This window comes from Hyaena hyaena, unplaced genomic scaffold (assembly GCF_003009895.1).
Source record: "Hyaena hyaena isolate Hyena2069 unplaced genomic scaffold, ASM300989v1 scaffold_655, whole genome shotgun sequence".
Taxonomy (NCBI): domain Eukaryota; kingdom Metazoa; phylum Chordata; class Mammalia; order Carnivora; family Hyaenidae; genus Hyaena; species Hyaena hyaena.
Window position 1 is genome coordinate 762903 of NW_024081289.1, and position 14543 is coordinate 777445.

The window sequence follows — 14543 nt, forward strand, 5'->3', positions numbered from 1 at the left end:
TTAACTTGCTTCCTTACTTAGGTTTGTGATGGCATTTATTATATTCTGTTATGCTTGTTTCCTTGTTGGTCCTCCTCCTCCTCATTAGATCATTGAGCTCCTCCAGCCCTTGGGAGTGTTTATCATCATTGCATCACATTACCCCAAATAGTAAAGTCTCAAATACTTAATGAATAAGGCCACACACCATGTGTAGAAACAGGACAAGGGATAATTTGTGCCTCAAATGGCTGAGCTCATTAGTAAGGACTTGAGTGGGCACCTCAGTGTGAGACTAAAAGCCTGAGTTCCCTTCTGTAGGACCCCTGCACAATTATGAAGATTTTATAAAAAAGGCTTAATTGGCTTATGTATAGATGTTTGAGGTTTTATAAGTTCAGATGTTTTAGAGGAATCATAACTATTACTAAGGAGAGATTAAGTGCTTTGCAAAGGGATTTACCACAGTAAACCTTTAAATTTCCTGGGTCTTTATTTTTAAAATTCTTTTTAAAATGTATTTCTTAACGTTTTTATTTTTGAGCGAGGGAGAGAGCACACGAGTGGGTTAGGGGCAGAGAGAGAGAGGGGGACAGAGGATCTGAAGCGGGCTTTGCACTGACAGCAGCAAGCCCGATGTGGGGCTGGAACTCATAAACTGTGAGATCATGACCTGAGCTGAAGTTGGATGCTTAACCGACTGAGCCACCCAGGTGCCCCTAAATTTCCTGAATCTTACGTAGTTTTATACAAGTTTATTTTGGTACTTGTTGGGCCCTGTTAGTTATTGTGCCAGTCTGGAGGGATACAATTATGAATATGTAGAACCTTCATTTACAGAAACCATAAATTGTGTAAATCACTAATTGAGTGCTAGGGACATTTAATTAAATGCTATGGTATAGGTTTTGAGGGAGCACTAAGGGAGAAATAATTTCTTCTGATTGGAGGAATGGAAAGACTTAATGGTGGTGTGGGATTTTGAGAATTATGACTCACATCTCAACAAAGGCAGGTATGGGAGAGCAAGGGTGCACAAAGGCTTGGCAGCATGAAAAGGATATGGTGAATTTGCTTTCAATTCTGCAGGGACACTTTTCCTTAGCAAAACATCAGTGTTGATATAGGATAAAAATTTGCATATAAGTGTTTTTCAAAATGTGGGTCATGAAATCAGTTTAAAAAGTGGTGACCAGTAGGATGTTGGCTTTTTTCCCCCTAAGGTTTTAAGTATTCTCTACACCTAATATGGGGGCTCAAACTTATGCTCAAGAGTCATACGCTCTACTGACTGAACCAGCCAGGAACCCTACTAGTGGTGTATCTAAGTGGGGTAGACTGGAAAATAGCAGAGACTGGTGTTTAATAAGGGTAAATATGTCTTATTTAATTTATTTTATTTCATTTTTTTTCTATCATATCGTATCATATCCTATCTTATCCTATTCTTTTATAGAAAGAGAGTGCAAGCGGGGGAGAGGGACAGAGGGAGAGAGAAAGAGAATCCGAAGCAGGCTCCATGCTCAGCCCAAGGCAGGGCTCCACTCCAGGATCCTGGGACCATGACCTGAGCCAAAATCAAGTTTGCCCTTCAAGGGACTGAGCCAACCAGACACTCCATGTTAGTTTCTTATTATCCACTAGGTGGTGCAGTGAGGGGCCCGTATTTGGAAATTAGCCTGTCTCTAGACTCCAGCTTGTTTTAAAATTAGCAGATAGGTCTACTTAGTCAGAAAATCTTTCTCTTCAAGTTCCCAGGCATTCCAGCACGGGGTATCGAGATCTCCCTTTCCTCCGCAACTATAAATAACCTCCTTTTACAAATTGAGGAAGATAGGGAATCTGGGATCAAGAAGGTAAAATTTTTTATCTGTATTGTCATCTCTCAAAAGAAATCAGGAATGGTTTCCATTCTCCCATAGAGATCAAAGAAGATGCTGAACTGCAGTGGAAAGGATGGAGTTTATACCCCAAAAAGAATAACTGGTTTAGTTGGGTAACAGAATTAACTGAGAGGAGAGAAGGGAGGAGATATTAAAGGATCTCGTCCTTGGAAAAGCAACAAGTTGTAGAATCTGATTACATTCAGCAAACATTTTTTAAGAGCTTTCTATAGGCCAGAAGAACACAAAGTTGAGTAAGTTTAGTACCTGGGGTGCCTGGGTGGCTCAGTCAGTTAAGCGTCCGAGTCTTGATTTCAGCTCAGGTCATGATCTCACAGTTTCATAAGTTTGAGCCACACATCTAGCTCTGCGCTGACCCTGCTGACCTCCTTGGGATTCCCTCTCTCTCTCTTTCTCTTTCTTTCTCTGCCCCTCCCCTGATCATGCTCTTTCTCTGTCTCTCTCAAAATAAACAAACTTTAAAAAATTTATTTAAAGATAATGTGCTACTCGCTTGGGGCACCTGGGTGGCTTAGATGTTTAAGTGACTGACTTCGACTCAGGTCATGATCTCATGGCTCATGAGTTCAAGCCCTGCGCATTGGGTTCTGTGCTGACAGCTCAGAGCCTGAATCCCGCTTTGGATTCTGTGTCTCCCTCTCTCTCTGCCCCTCCCCCTCACATCCTGTCTCTCTGTCAAAAATAAACATTAAAAAACAATTTTTTGGTACCTGCTTTCTAGAAGCTCAAGAAAAAGAGGAAACACTCAACAATAATTCAGTGTGATAAGTAGGGGCATACACAGGGCACTGTGGAAGCAGAGAAGGGACCCCTAAGTCAGTAGAGGTAGGGGGCCAGGGAGATGAGATCGGGGAAGGTTTCCCAGAGGAGGTGACACTTAGGCTTTCATTCTGGAAGGATAAATAGGAACCTTCCAGTATCCTAGAAATCCACAGGGTTCTGCTGTACTCAAGTCTCCCCTGGTGACTTCATTTACTCCTATGAGTTCAACAATTACCTCTGTGCTAATAACTCTCCATGTTTCCCTAGGCCCAGTCATCTCCAAAACCTGCCCATCTAGTACCTCCTCCTTGAATGTCATTGTTCAAATTCAACTTGTCTAAAACCAAGCACTGAAAGAGGACCAAGGGTTTTGATTTTTGTGGTAATCATTCAGTTCTGGTCTTGAATGACTTTTCTATTTTTATATTCTATGATTCCCTAAAATGCCTTTTATAGCCAAACTCTTCTACTCAATGTTTATTTCCCAAATATAGCTTATGCTTTTTTTTTTTTTTAAATGTTTTTTATTTATTTCTAGGAGAGAGAGAGACAGCGTGAGCAGGGGAGGGTCAGAGAAAGAGGGAGTCACAGACTCTGAAACAGGCTCCAGGCTCTGAGCTGGCAGTCAGCACAGAGCCCGACGCGGGGCTCGAACCCATGAACCGCGAGATCATGACCTAAGCGAGTCAGACGCTCAACCGACTAAGCCACCCAGGCGCCCCAAGCTTATGCTTTTCTACATCAGTCTTTAAGCTTATACTCTTCTCATGTTCTTTGTCAAAATGCTATCTATGTTTGGAAGGGAAAGATTTTCTGAAGATAACATTAAAGGCAGAAAACATACATGACAAATGATTTATATTTTAATATATAAAGAGCTCTTGCAAATCAACAAGAAAAGACAACCACCGTAATGGAAAAAATGGCAAAGTGCCATTTTTTTGAGAGAGAGAGTATAAGTGGGTGGGGGGGGAGCAGACAGAGAGAGAGGGAGACACAGAATCTGAAGCAGACTCCAGGCTTTGAGCTGTCAACGCAGAGCCCAATGTGGGGCTTGAACTCATGAACCACGAGATCATGACCTGAGCTGAAGTTGGAGTCCTAACCAACTGAGCCACCTAGGTGCCCCCTGTAGATTTTATTTTTAAGTAATCTCTACACCAAATGAAGGGCTTGAACTCACAACCCCAAGATCAAGAGTTGCATGCTCTTGATGACTGAGCCAACCAGGCACCCCAAGTATCTTTTAAACTAACTTTTTAATTTATTACTATTATTTTTAAAAATGTTTACTTATTGGGGCACCTGGGTAGCTCAATCAGTGGGGTGTCCGACTTTGGCTCAGACCATGATCTCACAGTTCATGAGTTTGAGCCCTGAGTCAGGCTCTGAGCTGTCAGCACAGCTTCTGTGTCTCCTTCTCTCTCTGCCCCTCCTCTGCTTGTGCAATGCCTCTCTCTCTCTTTCTCAAAATAAATAAATTTTATTTATTAAGTTTATTTAGTTGTTTTTAGAGAGAGAGAGTGAGCAAGTAAGCAGGGAAGAGGCAGAGATTGAGAAAGAGAGAGAGAGAGAGAGAGAGAGAGAGAGAGAATCCCAAGCAGGCTCCACATTGTCAGTGCAGAGCTGACTCAGGGCGCAAACCTACCAACCATGAGATTATGACCTGAGCTAAAAGCAAGGATCTGGACGCTTAACCGACTGAACCACCCAGGCTCCCCTTACAGAACTTTTTATATCTACCCACAAATTTGCTATTTCCATTCCCTTAATTTGTGTTCATCTGAGTTTTCATTTGATATCATCTTTCTTCCATCTGAAGAACCTCCTTTAGCATTTCTTACAAGTGATAAAATTTTTCAGCTTTTATTAGTCTTAAAATATCTTTTTTTGGTCTTCATTTTTACATCCACTGAAAATACCATTCTAGGCTGACTTTTTTTTTTTTCATTTAGTACTTTAAAGGTGTGTCATTCCATTGTCTTCTGTCTTGCACTGTTTCTGATGAGAACTTAATGCTTAAACTTACCTTTGCTTCAGTCTATGTCATATATCTTTCTCTCTGTCATCTTTCCAGATTTATTTTTTATCATTGGTGTTTAGCAATTTGGTTATACTTCTAGGTGTAATTTTCTTTGTGTTTACCCTACATGAGGCTCATCAAATTGTTTGGATCTGGGTATTGATATTTTTTCATTAAATCTGATGAATTTTTTGTCATAATTTCTGCAAATATTCTTTCCTGCTCTCCTTGTTTTCCAGTACTCCAGGTTACACGTGTGGTAGAATGCTTGATATCATCCAACAGGTCACTGAGGCTTGCTAATTTCCCCTCCAGCTTCCTTTTCTTTTTGTGCTTCGGTTTACTTTCTTATTTCTGCATCTTCAAGTTCACTGATCTTTTCAACTTCATCATCTACTTTTCTGTTAAGGTCATATAATGGTATTTTTTATTTCTTTTTTATGGTCTCTCTTTCTTTCTTCATTGGATTTATGGTTTTCTTGAAATATTTGAACTTAGATGTTTGAAGTCTTTACCTATTGATTGCATAATTTCTGTCATTTCTGGGTCTCTTTTTATTTTATTTATTTATTTAATTAAAAAAAATGTTTTATTTATTTCTGAGAGAGAGAAAGAGGTAGCATGAGCAGGGGAGGGGCAGAGAGAGAGGGAGACACAGAATCCGAAGCAGGCTCCAGGCTCTGAGCTGTCAGCACGGAGCCCAACGTGGGGCTTGAACCCACAAACTGTGAGATCATGACCTAAGCCGAAGTTGGACGCTCAACCGACTGAGCCACCCAGGCGCCCCTCTGGGTCTCTTTTTATTGTCTAAGTTTTTTCCTAGCTACAGATCACATGTTCCTTTTTTATTTTGCTTATTTATTTATTTATTTATTTATTTATTTATTTGGTGGTTGGAGGGAGCATGTTTATTAGATACTGGACATTATAAATGTTACATCGTTGAATTGCTGGATTTATTGTCTTTCTTTAAGTGTATTGGGCTTTGTTCTGGCAGGCACCTAAATACTTGCATATCAGCCTGATACCTTTGAGGCAAGTTTTTAAGCTTTGTGAGGGAAGGTCTAGAGTAACTTTACTTTTGGGCTAGTAGGAGTCAACTCCTAAAAAAGCATAGCTTTTTATTTATTTATTTATTTTTAATTTTTTTTTTTAAATTTATTTCTAGGAGAGAGAGAGAGAGAGAGACAGCGTGAGCAGAGAAGGGTCAGAGAGAGAGGGAGACACAGACTCTGAAACAGGCTCCAGGCTCTGAGCTGGCAGTCAGCACAGAGCCCGATGCGGGGCTCGAACCCACGAACCGCGAGATCATGACCTAAGCGAAAGTTGGACGCTTAACCGACTAAGCCACCCAGGCGGCCCGAGCATAGCTTTTTAAAGGTATCTAATGAATGCTCTGAATATTTCACACAGTCTCTCCAGTCTGACTGGTTGGAACTCTAATTTCTTTCTTCCTTGCGTGAGTTCCAGTAAGGATTCACTTTATAATTCCCCAGCAGTTGTTCTTTACCTGGTAGTGGACTTCTGGTCAGTTTCAAGAAGTCTCCTTTGTCATGCCATACACGTAGCCTACCTTTCAGCCAAAGACAGACCACTATGCAAATTTGTGGTGCTCTTTCTTTGCATAGCTCTCTTCTCTCTGGGACTTTCTCACAGAATCCATCCTCCTCACCCTCCCCCAAATCTAATCTCTGTCTCCTCAGCTTAATGAAACCCCTGTACTCTGCTTGGATTTCCCATCCCTGTGCTATAATCTGAAGAGTACTGATGGGCAGGTAGTTAGGATGATTGGAAGGTGCATACAATTTGTCTTCTTTCTTTTTCTCTCAGGGATTACAATCCTATGCTGTTTTTGCCCAATATCTTAAAACAATTGTTTCATATATTTTGTGCAATTTTCTAGGCGTGTGTGTGGTGGGAGGACTAGTCTGATACCAGTTACTTCGTCATAGTCAAAAATAAGAAGACAATTCAATTTTCACTTGATATAGAATTCTAGGTTGACATTGTTTTCTTTTAGTACTTCAAAGATGTTATTCCACTTTCTTCCGAATTATATTGTCATCTTTGTGCCCATATATGCAGTGTATCTTTATCAGAATGAAAAGTAAAACAACCAGATACAATTTATTCTTGTTATTAAAAAAAATGCTCAAGGTGATACAAGGGAAATGGATATACCCATATTTCTGGTGTATAAATTGTCAAAGTGTTCTTATGGAGACAGATTGAACCTAAGATACTAATCATTAGCATATTTTTCCTGTAAGGACTCCTGATTGGCTGAGTCGGTTAAGCCTGTAAGGGCACCTTGGCTGGCTCAGTCAGTTAAGCATCAGACTGTTGGTTTTGGCTGAGATCATGATCTCAGGGTTTGTGAGATCCAGCCCTGCCTCCTGCTCCACCTGCTTGAGATTCTCTCTTCCTCCCTCTATCCCCCTCCCATGCTCTCTCATGCTGTCTCTCTCTCTCTCTCTCAAATGAATAAATAAATAATAAATAAATAAATATAAAATAATGAATATTACAATTAAAAATGCTAAAATATTTTTCTAGGTGTATAGAATAAATAGAGAAAAGCTTTTATTTTTTTAAAGTTTGTTAATTAATTAATTAATTTAGAGACAGAGAGAGAACGAGTGGAAGAGAGGCAGAGAGAGAGAGAGGGAGAGAGAGAATCCCAAGCAGGCTCCAAGTAACAGAGAGATCATGACCTGAGGCAAAATCAAGAGTTGGATGCTTAACCATCTGAGCCACCTAGGCTCCCCAAAGAGCTTTTTAATTTGAAAGAAATCAGAGTCCACTCCCAAACACATCTGCAATTGAAAATGTCACACCAGGACCCCCAAACTAAGCCCTTCAACCCCAGTAACCCCCTAGCCTCATCTTCTTTGCCGTGGACATTGGAGGGGAGCAAATTGGTTGAACTGTCTTAGAATTGTTTGCAGATGTTGTACCCAAAACTACAGAAGAAAAAGGCATGGGCCTACCCCTGGGAAACCTCTACATTTCAAAGGGTGCCCTTTCCATAAAATTATTAAGAAATTTATGATTCAAGGTGGAGACTTCCCATAATGAAATGGGACAGGTAGAGAAAGTATTGATGGTGAAAAATGTGAAGACAAAAATTTCTATTATTGAGCATGACAAACGCGGGCTGCAATACAAATGGTTTCATTCTTAATCACAACAGTTCCCACTCCTCATTTGTATGGGAAACATGTGGTATTTGGCCAAGTAATTAAAGGACTGGATGTGGCAAGGATATTGGAAAATGTAGAAGTGAAAGGTGAAAACCTTGCCAAATTGTGCATTATTGCAGAATGCAGAGAATTGAAGGAAGGGGATGATATTCCCAAAAGATGGTTCTGGTAACAGTCATCCAGATTTCTCTGAGGATGCAGATAATATAGATTTAGAAGATGTAGATAAAATTTTGCTAATAATAGAAGACTTAAAAAACATTGGGAATACTTTTTTTTCCAAATCCAGAAGTGGGAAATGGTTGTTAAAAATATACAAAAGTGAGGGGCGCCTGGGTGGCTTAGTCGGTTAAGCGTCTGACTTTCGCTTAGGTCATGATCTCGCGGTTCATGGGTTCGAGCCCCGCATTGGGCTCTGTGCTGACTGCCAGCTCAGAGCCTGGAGCCTGTTTCAGAGTCTGTGTCTTCCTCTCTCTCTGACCCTCCCTTGCTCACGCTGTCTCTCTCTCTCCTAGAAATAAATAAAAATATTTAAAAAATATATATATACAAAAGTGTTTTTTTTAAATGTTTATTTATTTATTTTGAAAGAGAACAAGCAGAGGAGGGTGCAGAGAACAAGACAGTGAGGGAGAGAGAGAGAATCCCAAGCTGGCTCTGCGCTGATAGCACGTGGGGCTCGATCCCATGAACTCTGAGATCATGACCTGAGCTGAAATCAAGACTCAGTTGCTCAATCGAATGAGCCACCCAGGCGCCCCCCAAATTGTACAAAAATTTTAAGGTAAGTGGAAGGTTCAAATGCTGGCATTGAGAAAGCAGATAGAAGCTGCAACCTATAGCTTTAAGCTGCGTGCTGAATATTGATACTTATAAACTGAAGATGCCAAATTGGCAGGGAGAAATTGACAGTGATTTGGAAGCTCTTGAAATAGACCCATTAAATACCAAAGCATTGTATCATGAGCTCAAGGATGGCAAGGATTAAAGGAATATGATTGAGCATTGGCTGATCTTAAGAAAGCTTAGGGGATAGCACTGGAAGATAAAGCTATCTAGGCAGAATTGTTGAAAGTCAAACAAAAGAGGGGCACCTGGGTGGTTCAGTTGGTAAAGCGTCTGACTTCAGCTCAGGTCATGATCTCATGGTCTGTGGGTTCGAGCCCCTCATCGGGCTCTGTGCTGACAGCTCAGAGCCTGGAGCCTGTTTCAGATTCTGTCTCTCTCTCTCTGCTCCTCCCCAGCTGTGCTCTGTCTCTCTCTGTCTCAAAAATAAATAAACGTTAAAAAAATAATAAAAAAAGTCAAAGATAGACTTTTGACTTTTAGAAAGGCACAGAAAGATAAAGAGAAGGCAGCATATGCAAAAATGCTTGCCTAATAAAGATTTCAGTTTTACTTTATGCATTGATTGTATAAAGGCAAAAGGAAAAATTTAAAGTTATTGTCTGTAATATACGATAGATATATGTAATGTGTGTAATATATGTAATATATGACCCTTGATGTGTCTCCTTTGATACTTCAGTTTCCCATTATTTACAGTTTAGGAATACCGAAAATGGTTCACTTTTTTTTAAATGTTTATTTATTTTTGAGAGAGAGAGAGACAGAGTGCAAGTGATGGAGGGGCAGAGCGAGAGGGAGACAAAGAATCTGAAGCAGGCTCCAGGCTCTGAGCTGTCAGCACAGAGCCCCACACAGGGCTCAAACTCATGAATGTAAGATCATGACCTGAGCTGAAGTCAGATGCTAAGTGACTGAGCCACCCAGGTGTCCCCAAAAATGATTCACTCTTTTTTTTTAAATTTGTTTTAGTGTTTATTTATTTTTGAGAGAGAGATAGAAACAGCATGAGCGGGGGGGGGGTCAGAGAGAGAAGGAGACACAGAATCCAAAGACAGGCACCAGGCTCTGAGCTAGCTGTCAGCACAGAGCCCAACATGGGGCTCGAACCCACTAACCGTGAGATCATGACCTGAGCCACCCAGGCTCAGTGAAGTGAGATGCTTAACTGACTGAGCCACCCAGGCGCCCCAAAAATAATTCACTCTTAATAAAACAGTGTTACAGGGCACCTGGCTGGAGCCTGCTTCAGATTCTATGTGTCTCCCCCTCTTTCTGCCCCTCCCCCACTCTCACTCAGTGTCTCTCTCTCTCTCTCTCAAAAATAAATAAACTTTAAAAAAAGTATTAGAAAAAAAACAGTGTTACAATGACAACAACAAAACAAAAAACCAAAGCCCAAATAAAAAAGCCCAAACCAAAGGAAAAAGAAATGATGTTGATTATATTTATATAAAATACAAAATAAGTAAGACTAATTATTACTGTTAGAAGTTAAGATGGTGAAAAGGGGTACTTGGGTGGTTCAGTCTATTAAGTGTCCGACTCTTGGTTTTGGCTGAGATCATGATCTCAAGGTTTGTGAGTTTGAGCACTGAGTCAGGCTGTGTGCTGGTGGCGTACAGCCTGCTTGGGATTCTTTCTTTCTCCCTCTTTTTCTGTCCCCCTCCCACAATCTCTCTCTCTCTCTCTCTCTCTCTCTCTCTCTCAAAATACATGAACTTAAAAAAGAAAAGAAGTTAGGATGGTGGTTACATATGGGGGCAGTGGCTGAAGGGGACACAAAGGAAACTTTTGGGATGTTTGATATATTTTTGTATTTATGAAAATATAATATCTATATTTTAATTGAGGATTTTGTAATTATATCACAAAACAAACAAAGAAAAACTTGGTCACTTTTAGAGGTTTTCTAGGTTACTAATTAAATATTCCTAAAAATGTATAAATAAAAGAAAGAATCAAACATATATCCTGACATGTAAAGGACTGTATTTCAGGATTACCTAATAATTAATAAGGGACTTTTTTTTTTTTTTTTAAGAAAAATCACAGCTGATAAGATCAGAAGGAATTATAGAATTAGAAAATCACCAGCAGGGGAGAAATAGGTTTTATAAGGCTTAAAGTTTGTACATTTTGAGAGAATGTTTTACGTAAAACACATACTTTTAGGACAAATTAGTTAGAGCACCTTGGAAAGGATTTATGTAGGTGAAGGACCCTGAAGTTTAAAATTCATTAGCTTCATGGCAAGGCTACCTCAGCTCAGTTCTGCTACTCCTGATTCTTCCTATATCCCATTTTGTTTTTCCATAGTGACATCCTCCGGAACGTACCTCTGTGCCTAGTAGTCTGGACCAGTTGCTGTCTGGACCTGCTACATAGTTGATATCCTGGGACTTCCCTTTGTCCTCATCCTAGGAATGATTGTCAACCACCTCATGTATACATTCCTGTGTCCTTGATCACAGGTCTTCCTCTTTCTTGACTTAACTTTGTCTTTTTGGTGGAGAACCCCTTACTAAATTGTTTGAGAGCTTACATTAATGAAGATTCTTTTATTCTACTCTAACAGTGTGTTGTTTGGCTAGGTATTAAATTCTAGGTTGAAAAGAATTTTCTTCAGCATTTGAAGGCGTTGTTTATTTTCTGGCTTCAATTTTTTGTTGTTGTTTTGTTGTTTTGTTTTGTGTGTTTTTTTTTTTTTTTTTTAAGAAAATTTACTTTATGGGATGCCTGGGCGGCTCAGTCAGTTAATCATCTGACTTTGGCTCAGGTCATGATCTGATGGTTCATGAGTTTGAGCCCCGTGTCAGGCTCTGTGCTAACAGCTTGAGCCTAGAGCCTGCTTCAGATTGTGTGTCTCCTTCTCTCTCTTCCCTTCCCCCTCTCTTGCTCTGTCTGTCTGTCTCTCTCTCAAAAATTAAAAAAAAAAATTAAAGAAAATATATTTTATTTACAAAGTGTGTATACAATCTTCCATGACATAAAATTCTAAACAGAGTAGATTTTAAAAGCAGCATAAAAGGGGCGCCTGGGTGGCTTAGTCGGTTAAGCGTCCGACTTTCGCTTGGGTCATGATCTCGCGGTTCGTGGGTTCGAGCCCCGTGTCGGGCTCTGTGCTGACTGCCAGCTCAGAGCCTGGAGCCTGTTTCAGAGTCTGTGATTCCCTCTCTCTCTGACCCTCCCCTGCTCACGCTGCCTCTCTCTCTCTCTCTATCTCCTAGAAATAAATAAAAACATTAAAAAAAAAATAAAAGCAGCATAATGAAAAATATAAATATCCATTTTCTGTTCCTATGTATATCTTTTGTGCACTTATTGTCTTTTCCTAGGTTTGCATTTTTCTTTATTTTACAATCTGATTCATACTTCCAGTAAAAACATTTTAAATATCATAGATAGGTAAAAGCAAAAAGTAGAAATTCCCTTCTCCGCATCCTCCAAAGATATTTGTAAATATCTTTCCACACTTTCAACCAGCTGGATATATTTTTGTTTTATTTGCACAGATGGTTTCACATTACACATGTTGTTCTGTAACTTACCTTTATAAAAAAATATATTTATTTACTTGGTGAGATGAGGCAGAGAGAGAGAGGGAGAGAGAGAGGGAGAGAAAGAATCCCAAGCAGTCTCCATGTTCAGTGTGGAGCCCAATGCAGGACTCAATCTCATACCTTGAGATCATGGCCATGAGATCGTGATCTGAGCCAAAATAGGAGTCTGATGCTCAACCTATTGAGCCACCCATGCAGTCCATGAAACTCACTTTTTTCACTGAATGCTGTAGTGAAAACCATTCATGATAGTACATTTAGAGCTACTTCATTCTTTTTAATGCTTTTACTTTATTCTTTTATATATCAATGTCTATTTAGCCAATTCCCTCATGATGGCTATTCAAGGTATTTCCAACATTTTATTAGTAAAAACAAGGCTGCAACAAACATATTGATAGGTTATTTAGACAAATGCCATTATTATATTTACTTACGTATCCCTACACCTCCTTTTATCTATTTATTTATTAAAAATTTTTTAAAATATGTATTTATTTTTGAGAGACAGACACACACAGAATCTGAAGCAGCTACAGGCTCCAAGCTGTCAGCACAGAGCCCAACGTCAGGCTCGAACTCACAAACTGCAAGATCATGACCTGAGCTGAAGTCGGACGCCCAACCAACGGAGCCACCCAGGCGCCCCGCCTTCCCCACACCTCCTTTTAAAAATTAAATTTTGGGGGGGCACCTGGGTAGCTCTGTCGGTTGAGAGTCTGACTTCAGCTCAGGTCATGATCTCGAGGTTCATGAATTGGAGTCCTGACTCGAGCTCTGTGCTGACAGCTTGGAGCCTGGAGTCTGCTTCAGATTCTCTGTCTCTCTGTCTCTCTCTCTTAAATATAAAATAAAACATTAAGGGGCATCTGGGTGGCTCAATTGGTTGAGTGTCAGACTTCAGCTCAGGTCATGAACTCGCTGTTTATGAGTTTGAGCCCCATGTCAGGCTCTGTGCTAACAGCTCAGAGCCTGGAGCCTCCCTCTCTCTCAGAGCCTCCCCAACTCGTGCTCTGTCTCTGTCTCTCTCAAACATAAATAAAACATTAAAATTTTTTAAAATAAGAAATAACATTAAATAAAACATTAAAAATTTTAAAATAAATAAAATTAAAAATTAAAAAATCAGATGTTTTTAATGAAAGTTGAAGTACTAAAAACGAGTAGTGGAATATGTGGATAATGTGTGAATTGGAAGGGAAAGAATAAAGGTTTTTGGGATCCTATTCTTATTAAGTAATATTCACATCAACAAAAACAACAGAAAGCCATGTAAAACTAACTCGATCATTTATTTATTAAAGTTTACTAATTTTTTTAATGTTTAATTTATTTCTGAGAGAGAGAGAGAGAGTGTGAGCAGGGGAGGGTCAGAGCGAGAGTGAGACACAGAATCCAAAACAGGCTCCAGGCTCTGAGCTGGATGTCCACACAGAGCCCGACGTGGGGCTCAAACCCACGAACCGTGAGATCGTGACCTGAGCTGAAGTCGGATGCTTAACCGACTGAGCCACTCAGGCGCTCCAAAGCTTATTAATTTTTGAGAGACAGAGAGAACACGCAGGGAAGGTACAGGGAGAGGGAGACTGAGGATCCCAAATGGGCTCCGCACTGACGGCAGAAAGCCTGATGCAGGGCTTGAACTCACAAACCGTGAGATGGTGACCTGAGCCGAAGTCAGACGCTTAACCAACTGAGGTACCCAGCCACTCTATAACTAACTCTTTTTAGGGGCTCAGTTAGTTGAGCGTCCGACTTCAGCTCAGGTCATGATCTCATGGTTTGGTTTGTGGCTTTGAGCCCCATGTCGGGCTCCGTGCTGACAGCTAGCTCAGAGCCTGGAGCCTGTTTCAGATTCTGTATCTCCCTCTCTCTCTGACCCTCCCCTGCTCACACTGTCTCTCTCTGTCTCTCAGAAATAAATAAAACATTAAAATTTTTTTTAAAAACTCTTTTTAAAGACTATGACTGAGTTGGCGAGATGGAGGATTATCTAGATTAAGGTTGCTTTCTTACTATGGAATTTCTCGAATTTCTCGATGTATTAATTCCCTAAACACATCCCTTCTGTTCCAGGCTCAGAAACTGCCTGGCTTATTTCAGTTCACTTTTAACTTTCAAACCTGTTTGGCAGTAGGTGATGTACATTTTTTAAGAAGTTTGTATCAAAAATAAATTTTTAAAGACTTTTTATTTTTTGTAATGTTTCTTTATATTTTTGAGAAAGAGAGAGAGAGTGCAAGCGGGAGAGGCACAGAGAGAG

The 14543-nt window shown here is 40.1% G+C and overlaps 1 pseudogene; it reads left to right on the forward strand.

Moving 5' to 3' along the window:
* Positions 1 to 7496: 7496 nt before the first annotated feature.
* LOC120219897 lies at positions 7497 to 9252 on the forward strand (annotated as a pseudogene).
* Positions 9253 to 14543: the final 5291 nt, after the last annotated feature.